Here is a 16,549-nt window from a genome sequence, read left to right on the forward strand (position 1 = left end):
CTCCAATAAAATAAAAGTTTCCAGGGTCAAAGGATACAGAGTAGGCAGAAGAATTTTATAGGCTAGGAAAACACTAAAAATATGAAGTATTATTATTATGAGACAGGAGGAAAGAGGGTAGGGCACAACCATTAAAAGAATGACACAGCCATTGAAGATCTGACTCACAGAAGACCTTGAGGCCCAAGATGGCAGGAGATTTGACTTCCAGTGGACCTTGCCTTCATTATATGCTCATTGGGATATATTAGCATGGTAAATGACACACTCACAGGTGCCATGACAGTTCCGAGGCTAACCATAAAAGATCAAAAAGTGGACGGTGGCCCAATTCCTGGGAATCCCTCCTCGTTCCCCAAAGTAGTTGGAATAATCCTCCCACTTGTTAGCATATGAAATTACCAAGCCCATAAAAGCTAACAACCCTGCACCTTGTGGCTACTCTCCCTTCTGAGTGAGACGTATGCACTGTGTCTATGGAGGGTGTATCTACTTTTACTTTAAGCTAAACAGCCCCACGCCCTGTGGCCTCTCTACCCTTGTTAGACAGCCTGCACTCTGTCTATGGAGTGTGCATCTCTCTGAATAAATCTACTTGTACTCAACTGTGGCTCACTCTTGAAATCTTTCCTGAACAAAGCCAAGGACCCTAACTTGGTGGGGCACATCTCAGGGACTCGCCTGAGACCTGGGACACGAGCATCCTCTTGTGCCTCATTTTTCTTGTATCAATTATGTCTATCATATATATTAGTTAAGTAGAGCATGTTTTACAGATAAATATACTTCTACAACAGCTTTAAACCCTGTAAGAGTTTTTTTATTCTGAGACTTTGAGTATGACCATTTTAGGCCAGCCACTATGGATGAATAAATAAAAATGACCAGGACCTCCTTAAACTTTTAGTGGCAAGAAAATATTTCTCTGGAGGATGGAAAGGGACATTCCCTGAAGCTGAGGAGTCACTGATTCATCCTCAGGCTCACACTGCTAAGGAGCTTATTCTCCTACAGAGAACATGTCCCCTTGGGTCACAGCAGCAAGTGTGCGTGCCAGTAACTGAGGCACCTATGCTTGTGGCACGCTAGGGAGTGAGGACACTTAATTATTCCTAAAGAGTCACTTATTGACCACTGGGCAGGAAGAGAATGCAGATGCTTTATCTAAATTACCTCTGATCAATCGATTTGACAAGTGCTGAAGATTAAGTGACAGGCAGGGCTTTGCACGAAGTTAGGAAAACAGAATAAACCATATTGCCGAAAGATCAGCCAAAATCATAGATAGATTCAGTCCGCCACGACATATGTCCTCTTAGGAGAAGTACTGAAATGCAGTACTCAGCGAGGTCTGATTATGATTTAGATTAAGAAAAGAAACAAGAGGCTAATTTCCTATTTGACTCAAAGGCAAGGTGTGGAATGCAGACAGTAACAATCAACATTTGGGTGGCTGTATGAGGTTTATCAAGTGAGGGACTTGGAGGCCCAGAGACGGTATCACAAGCTGCAAGTGCCAGCAGGGGAACTCTGGGCCTGCCGACTCGCATGCTCTAGTTGCAGTGCTGTTCTGCAGAATGGAAGAGAGAGGGAGGGCAAGAACAGGGTGTATCTTCAATTGACCATCTTCCCCCAGAGTGTCATTTACTGTAAAATTCTGCATGCCATCAAAGGTACTTTAATAGAGAATTGATTAAGTAAATTGTCATGCATCTCTAAAATAGAATACCAAGGAGCCGTTATGAAAAATGTTATAGAAAAATATTCTTGATTTGGCAAACGCTGATAATATATTAGGTCTTAAAAGGCAAGCTTTTATAAAAAATGAAGTAAATATATAATGTGAAAAATACTGAAGTCATTCATTCATTGATTCGTATTACAAATATTTACTGGATGCCTGCCACAATTCTAGACATTGGGAAAATAACTATGGAGACCACAAGCCTCTGACTCATGGAACTTAGATTCTAGGGACAGGATACAGGAAATAAACAAATGAGCATGTAAGATAAATAGTAAGTGCCGTGGAGAAAAATAAAGCAAAGTAGGGGAAGTAGGGAGTACCAGGGAAGGAACTCTCCTGCATACAAGGAAGATCTCACAGTTAACTGTCAGGGAGAGAGGCGTACTGATGACTGGGGAATGATGACATGGTTGGTAGAGAGAAGGCTTTGATGGGCAAGAGAGTGCGTGGTATATTCAAGGCACAGCAAAGAGTGGCAAGAAAAGGAAGTCACAGATGAGGTCCCAGTGCGGTTGGAAGGGATTTTGCCCACCCGGCCACGTGGTAGATAGATACAGCCATGTATAATCACTTAGGGTTTTCCCAGAGTGAGATGGGCAGCCATGGGAGGGTTTGGAGAAGATGTGTGATGTGATCTGTTTCAAGATGGAAAGAGTCAATCTGGCTGCTGTGTTGAAAATGTGTTGGAAAGGTGTCAAAGCAGGAGAGCAGTCAGGAGTTTATTGCAATACTCCTGGTCAGCAATGATCATGCTTGGACTAAGATGGAGGTGGCACAGGGGCTGAGGAGGAGCAGATTTGGGGTGCTTCTGGCAGGTGGCACGCTGACATGGCTCGCTAAAGGATGTAGAGTAGAGTGTAAGAGAGACAAGACAAGGAGGACTCCAGGGCTTAGGGTGTCACACGCTCCTGACAAGGCAGCTAGGAAGAGGACCGAGAAGTGATCATTGGATGTGGGGACCTAGGTGCCGTGGTGGAGAAGAAATCCTGACTGAAGAGGAAAGAAGAGAGGATGGGAGGGGAGGAACTGAAGACAGTGAATGTAGACAACTCTTGAGGAGTTTTTCTAGGTAAAAAGGGAGTGGAATGAGATGTGGGCTTAAGCAAGCAACATAAATAAATATGTTAACAGTGACTGGTTTTAGCTAGCAGGACTGAGTAAATTTATATCCCACTCCCCTTCCCTGCCCAGTTTGTGCATTGCTCATGTTTTCAAAGTTTTCTGAATGAACCTATGTTATATTTAAAAGCAGAAAAATAGTTTTAAGAAAGTTTTAAGAAAAGTCTGGCTTATAGGAGATAAGATATACAAAAAAGAAAACTAGCTCAAAAACAGAGAGAGAAGAGAAAGAGGAGTAGGAAGCATAGCTCTCCTACGAATAAAATCTACAGTACCATTCATGTAAATTAAAAATCCTTAATAGAAAATAACACTATATCTTCACACGTGTGTGTGTGTGTGTGCGCGCGTGTGTGTGCACACGTGTGTATACACATACACTGGAAAGATTCACATCAAATCGACAATTGTGGCTACTTTTGAATGATGGGTGAAGGGTAGTGGGCCAGGGTATGGAGCAAAAAGGAATTTCAGTTTTATTTCTATTCATTTTTGCTTAAAAATCAAAGACATGCAGCAAATATGAGAAAGAAATGTTCAAGGTAACGATTTCTGATGGTGAATACTATGTTTATCTTGTTACTATTTTCAGTGTTTTAAAGAAAATCTCACCAAACATACACTAAAGAATCATTCCTACTCCTTCCCCACCACACCCTCTTCCCATCCCATCTCTTTTCAAACTTCCCTTGGTTTCTGGTAGAATCTACTTACAATAAACTCATGTGATGCCATCAAAACAATTCATTAAATTAAGATTTAAAAATCAGCTTTTCAGCATTCTTCACTTGTTTATTCATTCACTAAAATATTAATTGTGTGCCCACTGCATACGAACAAGCTATTTCATTTGTAATTACATCATAATGATCAGGATAAACAAATTCTAAACAACAAATGTTACATTGTGTTAAGAGGCTCAGCGTTGAGGACACAGGAAGAAAGGAGAAGTGAGTAAGCTCACCAAGAGAAGACGCATTCAGGCAGTTCTGCATAGCATGCAGGATTTTGATGAGATTAGGACTTTTGATAAATCTTACATAGGTAATAATTTAGAGTATATATTAGCCACTGAATCTATGTGCAAGGGAAAAATCATGTATATCTTGCTGATTTTTCTTAAGATTTCTTTCTTCATTTTAGAAATAATTTTTATTTCATGAAAAGAATGTAATTTTTTTCCTAGTGTGAATGACAGCAGAAGCCTTTCTGGCTAGTCAAAGGAAAGGGGGAAAAACAAACAGTGGCAATTTAGCAATGTTAAACTTGTACTTTCTCAAAACAAATGAAAAATCAGAAGACAGTGAATTTCAGCAGGACTGGAAGGGAGGTGTGCCTATCCCACGACTCCTGGGATTTCTAATCACCTTCACTGTCCCCACCGCAGATTAGAATTTTCCCAGGGGAAAGCAGCAGGGTTGTGACTAATGTTTGCAGAACAGCATGGAGCTCGGCAAACAAGAGGACTTTCATCCAGAAGGAGCTTCTGAATTCACATCCTACCATCCTTCACTAACAGAGGGGAAAACCAAGGAAATAATGGATCTGTGAGGGTCCGACGATAGAGAGCTCGGCCAGGACTGGGCACCCATGCCTCCTCCAGACTGTGAATATGTTTGAATTTTATCTTTCCTGGGGTGACTATGTAACCCAATGGCCAAACTCCAGTGTAAGTTAAGCCGAGTTTCTTGCATATTTGTAGTCTCTTGTTCACTCCTCACCCTACCCTTCACTCTCACTTTATCTCCCTCTTGCTCTCTCCTTTCTAAACAATCCTCTTTTCCCATCAAGTATACAGTACAGGCTACTGAAAGAGCAGACTTGTAAAACAGCCCCCTAAGGAGATCAGTGAATTTCACAAAGATGAAAAGATTTAAACCTAAGTGATGTAAGATTAACCTGGAAGAATATTCTCAGTGAACAGAGCCTCTTACACTGCCTGCTGTGTCCACCATCAAAGGCAGAGTGAAGACAGAGTCCCTCAAGCAAATTCCTGTAAGAAATTATAATTGGTTTTTCAACTCAAAAATAATCTTCTTTTTTAAAAAAGCATATTCTGAAAGACCACCATCTATTCAAATACTGCTACATAAATTCAGAGCCAGTATTTTTATGGGGACCCCATAGTAATGCTTTCACTGTCTTGGGCAAATGAGAAAAAGACAAAAGCAAAATTAGTGAGTATTCAAGATAGGTGAAAGTCAAATTATGTCACAGAATCCTCTATGAACACAGTATGAAAGGGAAAATGAGGAAGAACGGGGTCATGACATGACAAATAGTACAGGTGTGCTAAACTCGGAAAAAACCAAACCCCAGCAGTCAGCACTCTGCTCAAATTTCCTCAGCAATTCCACTTTCTGTAAAACCACATCATTTGTCACATTAAATTAGTGTACTTAATTTGAATTTTATTCACTTTATGGATTGTATTTAATTTGTAAATTTGTTTTAATTTTATCTTTGTCGAAGAGCTACAAACATGAGGTGTTTATAAGCAGTTTAATGTTTATATGTATTTATGTAACAATTTAATAAACATAAGTCAACACAGGGAAGAGTCTATAAAACTTTATTCCTTTTGTAAAGGAGTCTATATGTGGCTCAGTTTTGAAAAACACTGAGTTAAAATATTATCTACACTGAATATTACCTACAGCAGGTTGAATGACAGCCACCCAAAGACATCCTCATCCCCAATCTCTGGTACCTGTGAATATGCTACTTTCTAAGGCCAAAAGGACTTTGCAAGTATGATTAAGTTAAAAATCTGGTGACAAGGAATACTATCCTAGATTATCCAGGTGGGCCTGATTAATTATTAAGGTCTTTACAAAAGGAGACAGGAGATCCAAATGAGAAATAGGAAATGTGAGGACAGAAGAAGGAGGCTGGAGTAATAAAGGAAGGGGTCACAAGCTAAGAAACTCAGGTTGTTTCTGTTAGCAGAGAAGGAAAGGAAACAGTCTCTCCTGAAACCTCTAGAAGGAGCACAACCCTGCCAACACTTTGATTTGGGACATGTGACCTCCTGACCCCTGAGACTAAACCTGCATTGCTGTAAGACATGACGTTTGTGGTAATTTGTTACAGCAGCAACAGGAAACTAATGCACTACTTAATCCATTTGCATAGAATGATCTCAAGACCAATGCGTGCTACTACATTATCCGGGAAGCAGATCCACATCCTTTGTGATCGCCAAAGAGACTCTGGGGTCCTGAGCAAAGCAGAGTCAGATTTCAATGGAGGAACAAACAAAGAGGGAAATGTGGAAGGGCAGAAGAGGCCAGGCTGGATGCCGCCCTGGGAGGCCCTTTGTTGGGAATAGTATGGTGTGTGAATACTAGGATTCTCATTAGCCAGTGGGGGCTGGCAGGGAAGCTGGGAGACAAAGGACAGTCATCCAAGGGAGAAAATGGCTGTGTAGTAGAGAATAACCTTTGTTTTGTTGGAGGTTTACAGGAACACCATGACCTAGCCCACGGGGATGGCCGCAAGAACAAAGAATGCCTGCAGCAAGAAGATTACAACAATCAACCACACCCCCTCCCTTATTTTCCCTCCCCCTTCCTTATTTTTTGTATAAAAGTATCCTGTATTCCGACTAGAGCGGGATGGTTCTCCAAGACATTAGTCTGCCATCCTCTTGGTCTGTGGGCTTTCCGAATAAAGTCACTATTCCTTGCCCCAACATCTCGTCTCCCAATTTATTGGCCTGTCGTGCAGCGAGCAGAACGAGTTTGGACTCGGCTACAGCTGGACAGGGAAAATTGGACCGGAGACTCTGACTGCATGGCCACCTTTGTAGTTTGTTTTAGGCCTGACTCTTGCCTCTAAATCTTTAAATCTGTGCTCAAACTGTTCTCCAAGCATTTGTGTTCCCAGAGTAAGTGAGGTTCCCCGAAGATCTGCTGAAAGGAAGAAGGCAGATTCAGACAGCACTCAAGAATGCTACTGAAGTTGACCCAGGCTGTAAGGCAGGACCATGGGCATGGAGACCGACAGAGAAAGCTTCTCTTCCTGACCCTGACTGAGAGACTGGAGAAGGAAATCAGATCAAAAGCCAAACACAGCCTGGGAAAATCATGCAGAAGGCAATAGAAATGGATAATCAAACACAATTTGTTATCTTATCCCCAAAGGAACTAGGAGAAGCAATTATTCCCTAAGGGTCTTGAATGATGCAAGTGAAAAACCAAACAGGATGTCACTGTAGCTGACAGGGAGGACAAGGGCCACAAAGAGGATTTATTAAGTATAAGCTAAACGGTGTCTAGGAAGACGTAATTGTATATTCTTGCTGACCCTGGACTCTCCTGTCAACACTCGTCCTCTTCACTGCTTTCTGGGCCTCTTCCTTTCTTCACCCTCCCCTACTCTATGGCTGGATTAACTTGTTTCCAATTATCAGTCCTCTGATTCTCTTAGGTTTAATCCCTTCCTGAGCACAATCAAGCCAGGGCACACTAGTTCATTGCAGGGAAGTACATCACAGCTATTCTGAATGAAAATAGAGCTGATGATGTTCTGTGTTGTCACTCAAGACTTTCTCATTGCACCCACACTGGTATTTGAACAAGAACCCACCACAGGGCCTTCTAGTACCATTTTATTAGCATTATCACTTAATCCAAGAACAGCTTATTACCTAAAATGATGAAAGATTCCAATTCTGTTCTAGAGCTTAAAGTCATCTCATATCAGAAGCCTATTTTAAGTAATGGAAAATCTAGTGATACTATAACTATCCTCTCACAATATAGAATATTTAGAATACAAATGTTGCATAGAGAATTCTGAATCCATTCTAAAGATGCTTTCCACTCTTTAAAACATAAAATCTCATTCTTAAAAATACATTTAAAGTCATTGATTATTATCATCTTCATCATGATTTATTTTTTCATTTCAAAAACAAATTATTTAAATTTTAGCTATTTTAGACTCCACTGTTGGGCCAATTACATCCTTCAAAGTCCAAAGACCCCCATTTCTGGGCTCTCAGATGTCTGCCTGTGATCCCTCAACAGATAAAGTACATTCTTTAGTGGGTGTGTTTCCCTTAACAAACGAATAGCCCTAGATAATGCCTAATCTCATAATAACTCAGGCTGACTTGTTTCAGCCCACTTTATCAGAGTCATAAACCCCACCACCCTTCACAGATCCTAAACCCCTTACCTCACCTACAACCAGAGACTTGCGCACAAGCCAATCAGGCACCTTGTGACCCTACCTTGTAAAACACCCCCAAGAACTGACCCTCAGTGCCCACACAGACACCTCTCATCTATGTGGCCAGCTGTTGTCTATGGGAGCATACTCCTAATAAACTCCTTTTCTATTTCCATACTTTATCTCTGGTAAATGCTTTTACCAACCCACGTGTCACCATGCCACCAACCTGACCGCACTGGATCCACAACATCCATGATAAATTTAAATTCAAACAACCCAATCCAAAAATTGGCAGAAGACCTAAACAAGCAATTCTCCAGTGAAGACATAGAAATGGCCAGTAGGCACATGAAACAATGCTCAATATGGCTAATTATCAGAGAAATGCAAATCAATGAGGTATCATCTCACACCAGTCAGAATGGCAATCATTCAAAAGTCCACAAACGATAAATGCTGGAGAGGGTGTGGAGAAAAGGGAACCCTCCTACACTGTTGGTGGGAATGCAGTTTGATGTAGCTGTTATGGAAAACAGTATGAAGATTCCTCAAAAGACTAAAAATAGACTTACCATATGATCCAACAATCCCACTCCTGGGCATACATCCAGAGGAAACCTTAATTCAAAAAGATACATGCACTCTAATGTTCACAGCAGCACTGCTTACAACAGCCAAGACATGGAAACAACCTAAATGTCCATCGACAGATGACTGGATAAAGAAGTTGTGATATATTTACACAATAGAATACTCTTGGCCATAAAACTAATAAAATAATGCCATCTGCAGCAACATGAAGGGACCTGGAGAATGTCACCCTAAGTGAAGTAAGCCAGAAAGAGAAAGAAAACTACCATATGATATCACTCGTATGTGGAATCAAAACAAACAAACAAAAAGACAAATGAGCTTATTTACAAAGCAGAAACAGACTCACAGACATAGAAAACAAACTTATGGTTACCAGAGGGGGAAGGGGATGGGAAGGGATAAATTGGGAGTTTGAGATTTGCAGATACTGACTAATATATATAAAATAGATAAACAACAAGTTTATACTGTATAGCACAGGGAACTATATTCAGTATCTTGTAATGACTTATGGTGAAAAAGAATATGAAAATGAATATATCTATGTTCATGTATGACTGAAGCATTATGCTGTACACCAGAAACTGACACAACATTGTAGACTGACTATACTGCAATAAAAAAAATATATAAATTCAACTAACAAGAGTAAGATTTATACCATAATATTTAAGAAAAAAAAAGAAGGTTGTGAAGATTACTACAGTAGAATCTGTAAGATATTTAGGAAAAATGATTTTCTAACAGAACGTTGGCATTCATTTGGATGACACTAATTATAAAATATGTCTCATTTTCTTAAAGAACTAAATACAGTCTCAAAAGCCATAGAACATTTTATTTGGAAAGGATCTAGAGTTATTTACTTCAGTCATTCAGACAGTAATTCCAACTACTGGTTGCTCAGACCTCCCTAGCACCACAGAGATGCAATGTACTCTAGTCTTTGGCATCTCATTTTTCCTCACTGCATTTTGTAATGAACAAAAGAGAATTGCCCTCTTAGAAGCTGGGTGTTTTGGTTTCACACCTTCTCATTTGGGTGTTCTTTGCTTGGCCATCAACAAGGACTGACTGAAATGAAAAACTCACAGAGATTTCAATTACTGTTAATGTTGCCTAAGTGTTTCCAGTGTCACAGTCTAGGGCTTCAACTTTTTAATAAGTTTCTCATAATTATTACAAGTTCCTGGTCTAATTCCAGCTGAGGATTTAATGGGACTCATTCTGACAAGATATAGGATATTGTCCCAGTAGATGTTCATTTGGAAATGGGCCACTTGCAATTTTGAGTGTGCAGAGCTGTGCAAGATTAAAAGCACCGGCAGTATAATTTCCACCTTGTGTCCCAGGCTCTGTGGATTTGTAGCTCATCCAGGCTGTCCATCTGGGGAGCAAACAGCATGCACTCCTTGATGAGAAACTCTGGCCAACCGACCAGCTGTGAAAAAAATAGATTACTCTTGTCATTTTTTTCTCCTAGGTAATTTGCTGGGAGTAAAAATGTAATTTCTTAGAAGGTGTGCAGTTAAAAAGCAAATCCTAGGGATGTGTCTGATTTATATTTAAAAGTTCACTACACTTTTATTTGTTAAATTTAATTTTCAACAATACCCTGGCTGTGATAATATTTCCTAATTCAAAGAAGATGAAAAGTTTGGTTTCTGGTATTTGTACACTAAGCAAGCACAGCAAGCGGGGTGTGGAGGAGAAAGAGTATAGGAGAAGGACTCAGCTGGCAGGTGAGCTGAACACAGAGAAATGCAATGTTGCTCTTTCTACGGGGAAAGGAGGTATTATGATACAATTAAATAACTGTTGGGAAAATAGATCTTCCTCTTGCCCCCAGGAAGCTAGAATGGTAAATGCATCTTTTTAAACCTCTGACATACAACTCCATCCTTGTGAGAATTCAGAAGGTCATGTTAGTTAGATAATAAGGGTAATCCTGGATCAACTGAGCTGAAGAACTGAGAGCAGGATCGTTAATAAGTCTGAACTGCGATATACTATGTAACATTTAGAGGTGTAATATGTTTACCATGTTATGTGTCTTCAGCCAGTCAAAGGGAATGGAAGGATGTGTGCCAAGTAAAATTAAACTGTTTCATTCATACCCAGTGGAGGGTTAATGATACAGTTCAAAATTAAAGAATTTGCAATAATGCTTCTGCACAGTGAGTTATAAAACAAGTAGACAAAAATGAGTGTTTCACAGTAACTTATTATCTGAAATTTAAGCATTGCAGTGTTGTGCTTTATACAATCCTTTGTCCTGACCCAGAAATTCTTTAAAAAAACACACACACACTAATGCCAAACAGATGTTAGCATTTTAAAAACTTGATATATTAAAGGTTACATATTATTTTACTTATTTTGACATTGGCTATAGTTTACTGTACATTAGCATATATATTTACATACATACATGCACACACATTAAACTTGTATCCAGAGTCTTTTTTTCCTATAATTAAGAGAATAATTCTTACAATTAAATAAAGGAAGGAGTCTTACAATTCAGTAAAAAGAAGCCAAACAAATCAATAAAAAAATAACAGACAAAGACTTGAACAGACCTGCCACAAATGAAAATGTATTAATAGGTAATGAACACATGAGAAGCTCAACATGACGAGTTATCAGGGCAATGCAAATTATAACTGTATTGAGATACCACTGCACATCCATTAGACTGACTAAAATTTCAAAGCCCAACACTACCAAGTGTTGATGAGGACAGAGCAACAGCAACAGGAACTCTCATCAAAATGGTTCAATCTCTTTATAAAATAGTCTGGTACTTTCTTACAAAGTTTAACATTCATTTCTAGATGAGCTAGCCATTCTACTCCTAGATGTTTATCCAAGAAAAATAAGAACAGATGTTCACACAAGAAGACTTGTATATGGATGTTCATGACAGCTTTATTCATAATAGTCAAAAACTGGAAACAACCCAGATATCCATCACCAGGTGAACGGCTAATTAAATTGAGGTATACTCAAACAATAGAATATGATTCAGCAACAAAAAAGGAACAAACTGCTGATACACATGACAACATGGATAAATTTGAAAAACATTTTGCTGAGCAAAAGAAGCCAGACACCAAAGGGTACTACATCATTCCATTCAGATGAAAGTCTAGAAAAAACAAATCTAATCCTAAGTGACAGGAGAAAGATCAGTGGTTACCTGGGGCCAGATATGGCAGCTGGTCATTGACTAAGACCCTTAGGCACAAAGGAACTTTCTAGGTAATAAAAATTTTCTATATCTTGATAATGGTGGTAGTTATACAGATACATAAATGTGCCAAAATTCATCAGGTACATTTCATTGTATGTAACTGTATATCTCAATAAATGTGATTAAATTTGATTCCATTTTATGTTATAAAATAGCCAGTGGCTTTCCACTTCACTTAGAGTAAATCTTTTAAATGATTATCAAGCTTCTCTGTCTTCCTATCACCTCCTCTACCAAATGCACCACATTAGCCTTCTTGACGTGTAACTTGAACATTCCAGATACACTAAAATCTTGTGCAATGGCTATTCCTCCTACCTAGAAAACTGTTCTCTCAGAACCCACTTGACTCACTTCATCTCCCTCAATCCTTTTCTCAAGTGTCTTTTTCTCAGTGGGACTCACTCTGTCCACCTTATTTAAAATTATAACCTCCTCAACATTGCCCATGACCTTAGTCTGTTTTATTTTTCTGCATAACTGTTGCCATATTTTAATATATGCAATATTTTACTTATTTATTGTATTTACCATCTTTAACCTCCCCGCAACTACATTGTAAATGTCATGCATTTGGGATTATATCTTTTGTTTACTACTGAATTCCTGGTACAATGGCACACAGAAGACACTTAAAATCTCTGCTGAATAAGTAAACATATGAAAGAAATAAAACCAACTTTATAGTTATAATAATTAAACATGACAGAACTGAATTCTCACATTAAAAAAAGAGACTGTCATATTAGGATATAAAACAAAACCCAACTACATTCACCCAACTAAAATAAAACAGTCAATGTTGAAAATCACTTTATTTTAGACCAATGCAAATAAACAAAAGCAAAAGCAGCAGCAATATTAATATTAAAGGATACTAACCTAAAATAAATGATAAAACATAGTTATCAAAAGTATAGTTTATGAAGAGATTCTAACAGTTATAAACCTATAGGCATCAAAAAAAAAACATCTAAAATAAGCAAAAGCATCACAAATGAAGCAGAGTTTGATAAACAAGAATAACACTGGAAACCTTTAAAAGTTAACCAGATATGGTAGACAAAAAAATAAACATGGACATAAAAGAATTGAATAAAACAATAAATAAACTTGACTATATATGTATTTCTCAATGGAACATTGTCATTTCATTAAAAGGTAAACTTCACAAAGCAAATCTGTGCTGTTCACTGCTATATTACCAGCAGTAACAAAACTTGTGCAAGCCACCCTCTTGGACCAAAACCCACTAATACTGGAAATAAATATGAAGGAGAGATTAACGTAATATTCATCATTTGGAAACTAAGAAGCACATACCTATATAATCCTTGAGTCAAGTAAGAAATAAAAAGTGAGATTAAAAATTATCTAGAAGCATTGAAAAGGAGAATACTTTATAGCCAAAATCCATTAGGCATGGCAAAAAGTATATAAACAACAGGAAATGCCCAGATTTGAAGCTATAAAATCATGTCATAGCAAAAAAATATCATCAAAGACATTGAATTTACAATAGAAAAAGATACTGAAAAAGTCACAGGGACTAGATGGGTTCATAGCTATAAATCCAGCTAGATATAGAAGAGTTTATTCCAGTGTGGTATAAACTATTACAGATCATAAGACAAAATATGCCTCAAAAGAATGGTTCCTCAATTCGTATTATAAAGTAATTGAGCATAGTTCTAGATAGAAAACTGTAGACCAATATAATTCATAAGTAAAGATGAAAAATGTGAGAGAACATATTAGTAATTGAATCCAACAATGAATCTAAGGCTAGTTATACCATGTAGTCAACTAAGGTACATTCCGGGAATGCAAGAATGACTTACTATCAGGAAATCTGTCATTAAAATTCATCACATCATTAAATTAAAGGGGAAAAACCCCACGAGCATATCAATATTTACTAAAAAGACCTTAAATAAAATTAAGCAGCCACCACTAACACAAAAGCTAAATAAAATAGAACAGATACCAATGACAAATGTAATAAACATTATTTACCAGTGACTGAAAAATATTATCTTAGATTATAAAACATTAAACCCACTTTAATTAAAGTTGGGAGCTATAGTGAGTTTCCTGTTACTATCTTAGTATTTAATAGTAACTTGGTGGTTTGAGAGAATACAACCCAGCAAGAAAATAAAATAATAGGTATAAAAATAGGAAAAAAAGGAAATAACACCTGTTTTTGTGGATTATAGGGTTGTATGCCTTGTAAACCCGAGACTCTAGTAAACTACTCCTAAAATTAATGAAAAAATTTAACAAAGAGCTTGATACCATTTAAATACACAGAAGCCAGTATCTCTCTATATCAATGAAGACTGATGTGCTTGAATGGGAAGACTGAAAAGTCACCAAAAGACTCTGAAAATTAATATGCAAATTGAATGCAACTAAAACTGAGGTGAGAGACTTTTTAGAATTAAGTCCTCTTATCTTAAAGTTTAGCTCTAAGGAAAAAAAGTCCAAAAGGAGCTAAGAAAAATATGAAGAAGAAGAGATGACATGTCCTACCAGGTATGAGAACTTACTTCCATTCTACTCTAATCAAAATAGTATCATAGTGGCACTGAAATATTCATTGGGAGATTCATGTAATAAATGGAGAATCCACAAACAGATCTCTCTATATTTAGAGAGGATTGCATATATGTCAGAAACTACTTTAGTTTATTTAGGAAAGAATGGATGATTTAAATGGTACAGACCTACTGGCTATCTATCTGGAAGAAAATATAGGTGGACCTCTCTCCCTTGCATCTCAAAACAAAAATAAATCTCAGATAAAGACTAAAATATAAAAAGTAAAACATAATAAATTTAGGAGACTACATGTATAATCTAGAGGGTGCCAAAGACCTTTATAATAAAGATGGAAAACCCAAAGATAATAAAAGAGTAGATGAACCAAAACTATAGATAATCGTTAAACATTTGTATTGGAAAAAGACACCATAAACAAAGTCCACAAAATATATAGATAGATTTGAGGATATATTGCAACAGAGATGAGAAATGGAGGGTTAATATCTATCACACATAAATATATTTTTAAAATTAGTGAGATAAATATCCCAGTAGAAACAATGGACAAGAAATATGAGAAGACAGTTTATGTGGAGCAAATCCAAATGCCCACAAACACAAAAGAAGCTAAGCCTCATTTAAAAATAAGGGAAAAATAATAATCAATAGAATATTATTTTCTACCTAGTGAAATGGCAAAAATTAGAGAATAATAATATCCACTGTTTGTGAGGAGGAAAATGGATATATTCCTCATTGCTGATGAAAATTTTAATTGGTATAGCCTTTTGGAAACTGTCTGGCAGCATTTATTACAACTAAAATACCTTAAGCCTTTGCCCTAGCAGTCCTATACTTCAGAATCTCCCCTAATAAAAACACTAACACAAAAAAATGTATTTACAAAAAGGTTTATAACAGCACTATTTCAAGTAGCAAAATACTGTGAAGTAAGTGGTGCCCTTCAATAACAGGAAGTTAAACCCTAGTCAAATCACACCAAAGACTATCATGTCTCTATTAAAAGAATGAATTCAAACCAAACCAACAGATTTAGAGGAATATCCGTGAGGACATTCTAAAAGATACAGAAAGTAAGTATCATATAATAATATAATCCCATTTTTACCGAACAATGACCTAGACACCATGCTTGTTCATGACTATATGACCACTGAGAATAATACAAGAGCATATACACAAAGCTGTTAACATGAGTTCCCTGTATGGGAAAGACCATGATGTGAAACAAGAGGGTGGGAGAAAGGCGAGAACAAGGAGGATGCCACGCAAGAAAGGAAAACACTACATTTTTAAAACAAACCATCAAATACTACAGTCTTAAAGTATAGAGCATGTATTTATTCCCATTTATGCATTTGCAGAGTGTCTGTGTACGTGTGTGCATGCACATATGTGTGCATGTTGTCTATATGTGTGTGACAGGAAGAGAAAAAGAGAATGTGAGAAATAATTCACTAGTTTCCTATGGAAAATACTTTTTGAAACTGTCTTTAAATTATTTGGTCCTTTTCGGCTCAGATGAATTTTTCAAAATGTTCAGAGGATGAAAATACTTACAAATTATTTAAGTATTTTACAAACTTTCAGAAGCTTACATTCACATTTCAGGAAATAAGAAACCCTTGTTTCCAGAAACTTTCTTGTGACTGAAATAAATGCTGATAAAAATCACAGAACAATGCAAATACAACAAAAGTCACATGAGTCCAATCTCTTTGACTCTTAAGCTGCTCTTATTAGATTCGTATATCAGAGAGAGAATTCTTAAAACCATAAGTATCTCATTAAAAAAAGAAATAATTAAGTTCAAGTTGACTGTTTCATCAATAGACTGCAAAACCAAATTTAAAACAGGCAAAAAATATATAAAGAGTCTAGAATTTTTCAACATTCAAAGAATCGTGAAATAGAAAAAGTTTAGTTTTATCTTAAAGACCATGAAGTATTTCCATAAGGAACCTGCAGGCTCCAGGCAGAATCTATTTCTTTACTTTTTCCCTGTCCGTTGGATGCCAGCATTCTTTGGTTTGTGACCACACCACTCCAATCTCTTCCTCTGTGATCAGACTGCCTTCTCTTCA

The 16,549-nt window shown here is 37.3% G+C and overlaps 1 long non-coding RNA gene across 8 annotated transcripts in view; it reads right to left on the bottom strand.

Moving 5' to 3' along the window:
• LOC105079549 (uncharacterized) overlaps positions 1-16,549 on the bottom strand; it is a 575,211-nt gene that overhangs the window by 436,896 nt on the left and 121,766 nt on the right. The window contains exon 3 of one of the 8 annotated variants that reach the window (XR_012499934.1): positions 9,982-10,082. The exons of the other annotated variants lie outside the window; for them this stretch is intronic. This is a non-coding gene — a long non-coding RNA (uncharacterized LOC105079549). The remainder of the gene's footprint in view (positions 1-9,981; positions 10,083-16,549) is intronic. 8 annotated transcript variants of the gene reach the window in all.

The sequence above is a fragment of the Camelus bactrianus genome, chromosome 17 (genome assembly GCF_048773025.1).
Source record: "Camelus bactrianus isolate YW-2024 breed Bactrian camel chromosome 17, ASM4877302v1, whole genome shotgun sequence".
NCBI lineage: Eukaryota > Metazoa > Chordata > Mammalia > Artiodactyla > Camelidae > Camelus > Camelus bactrianus.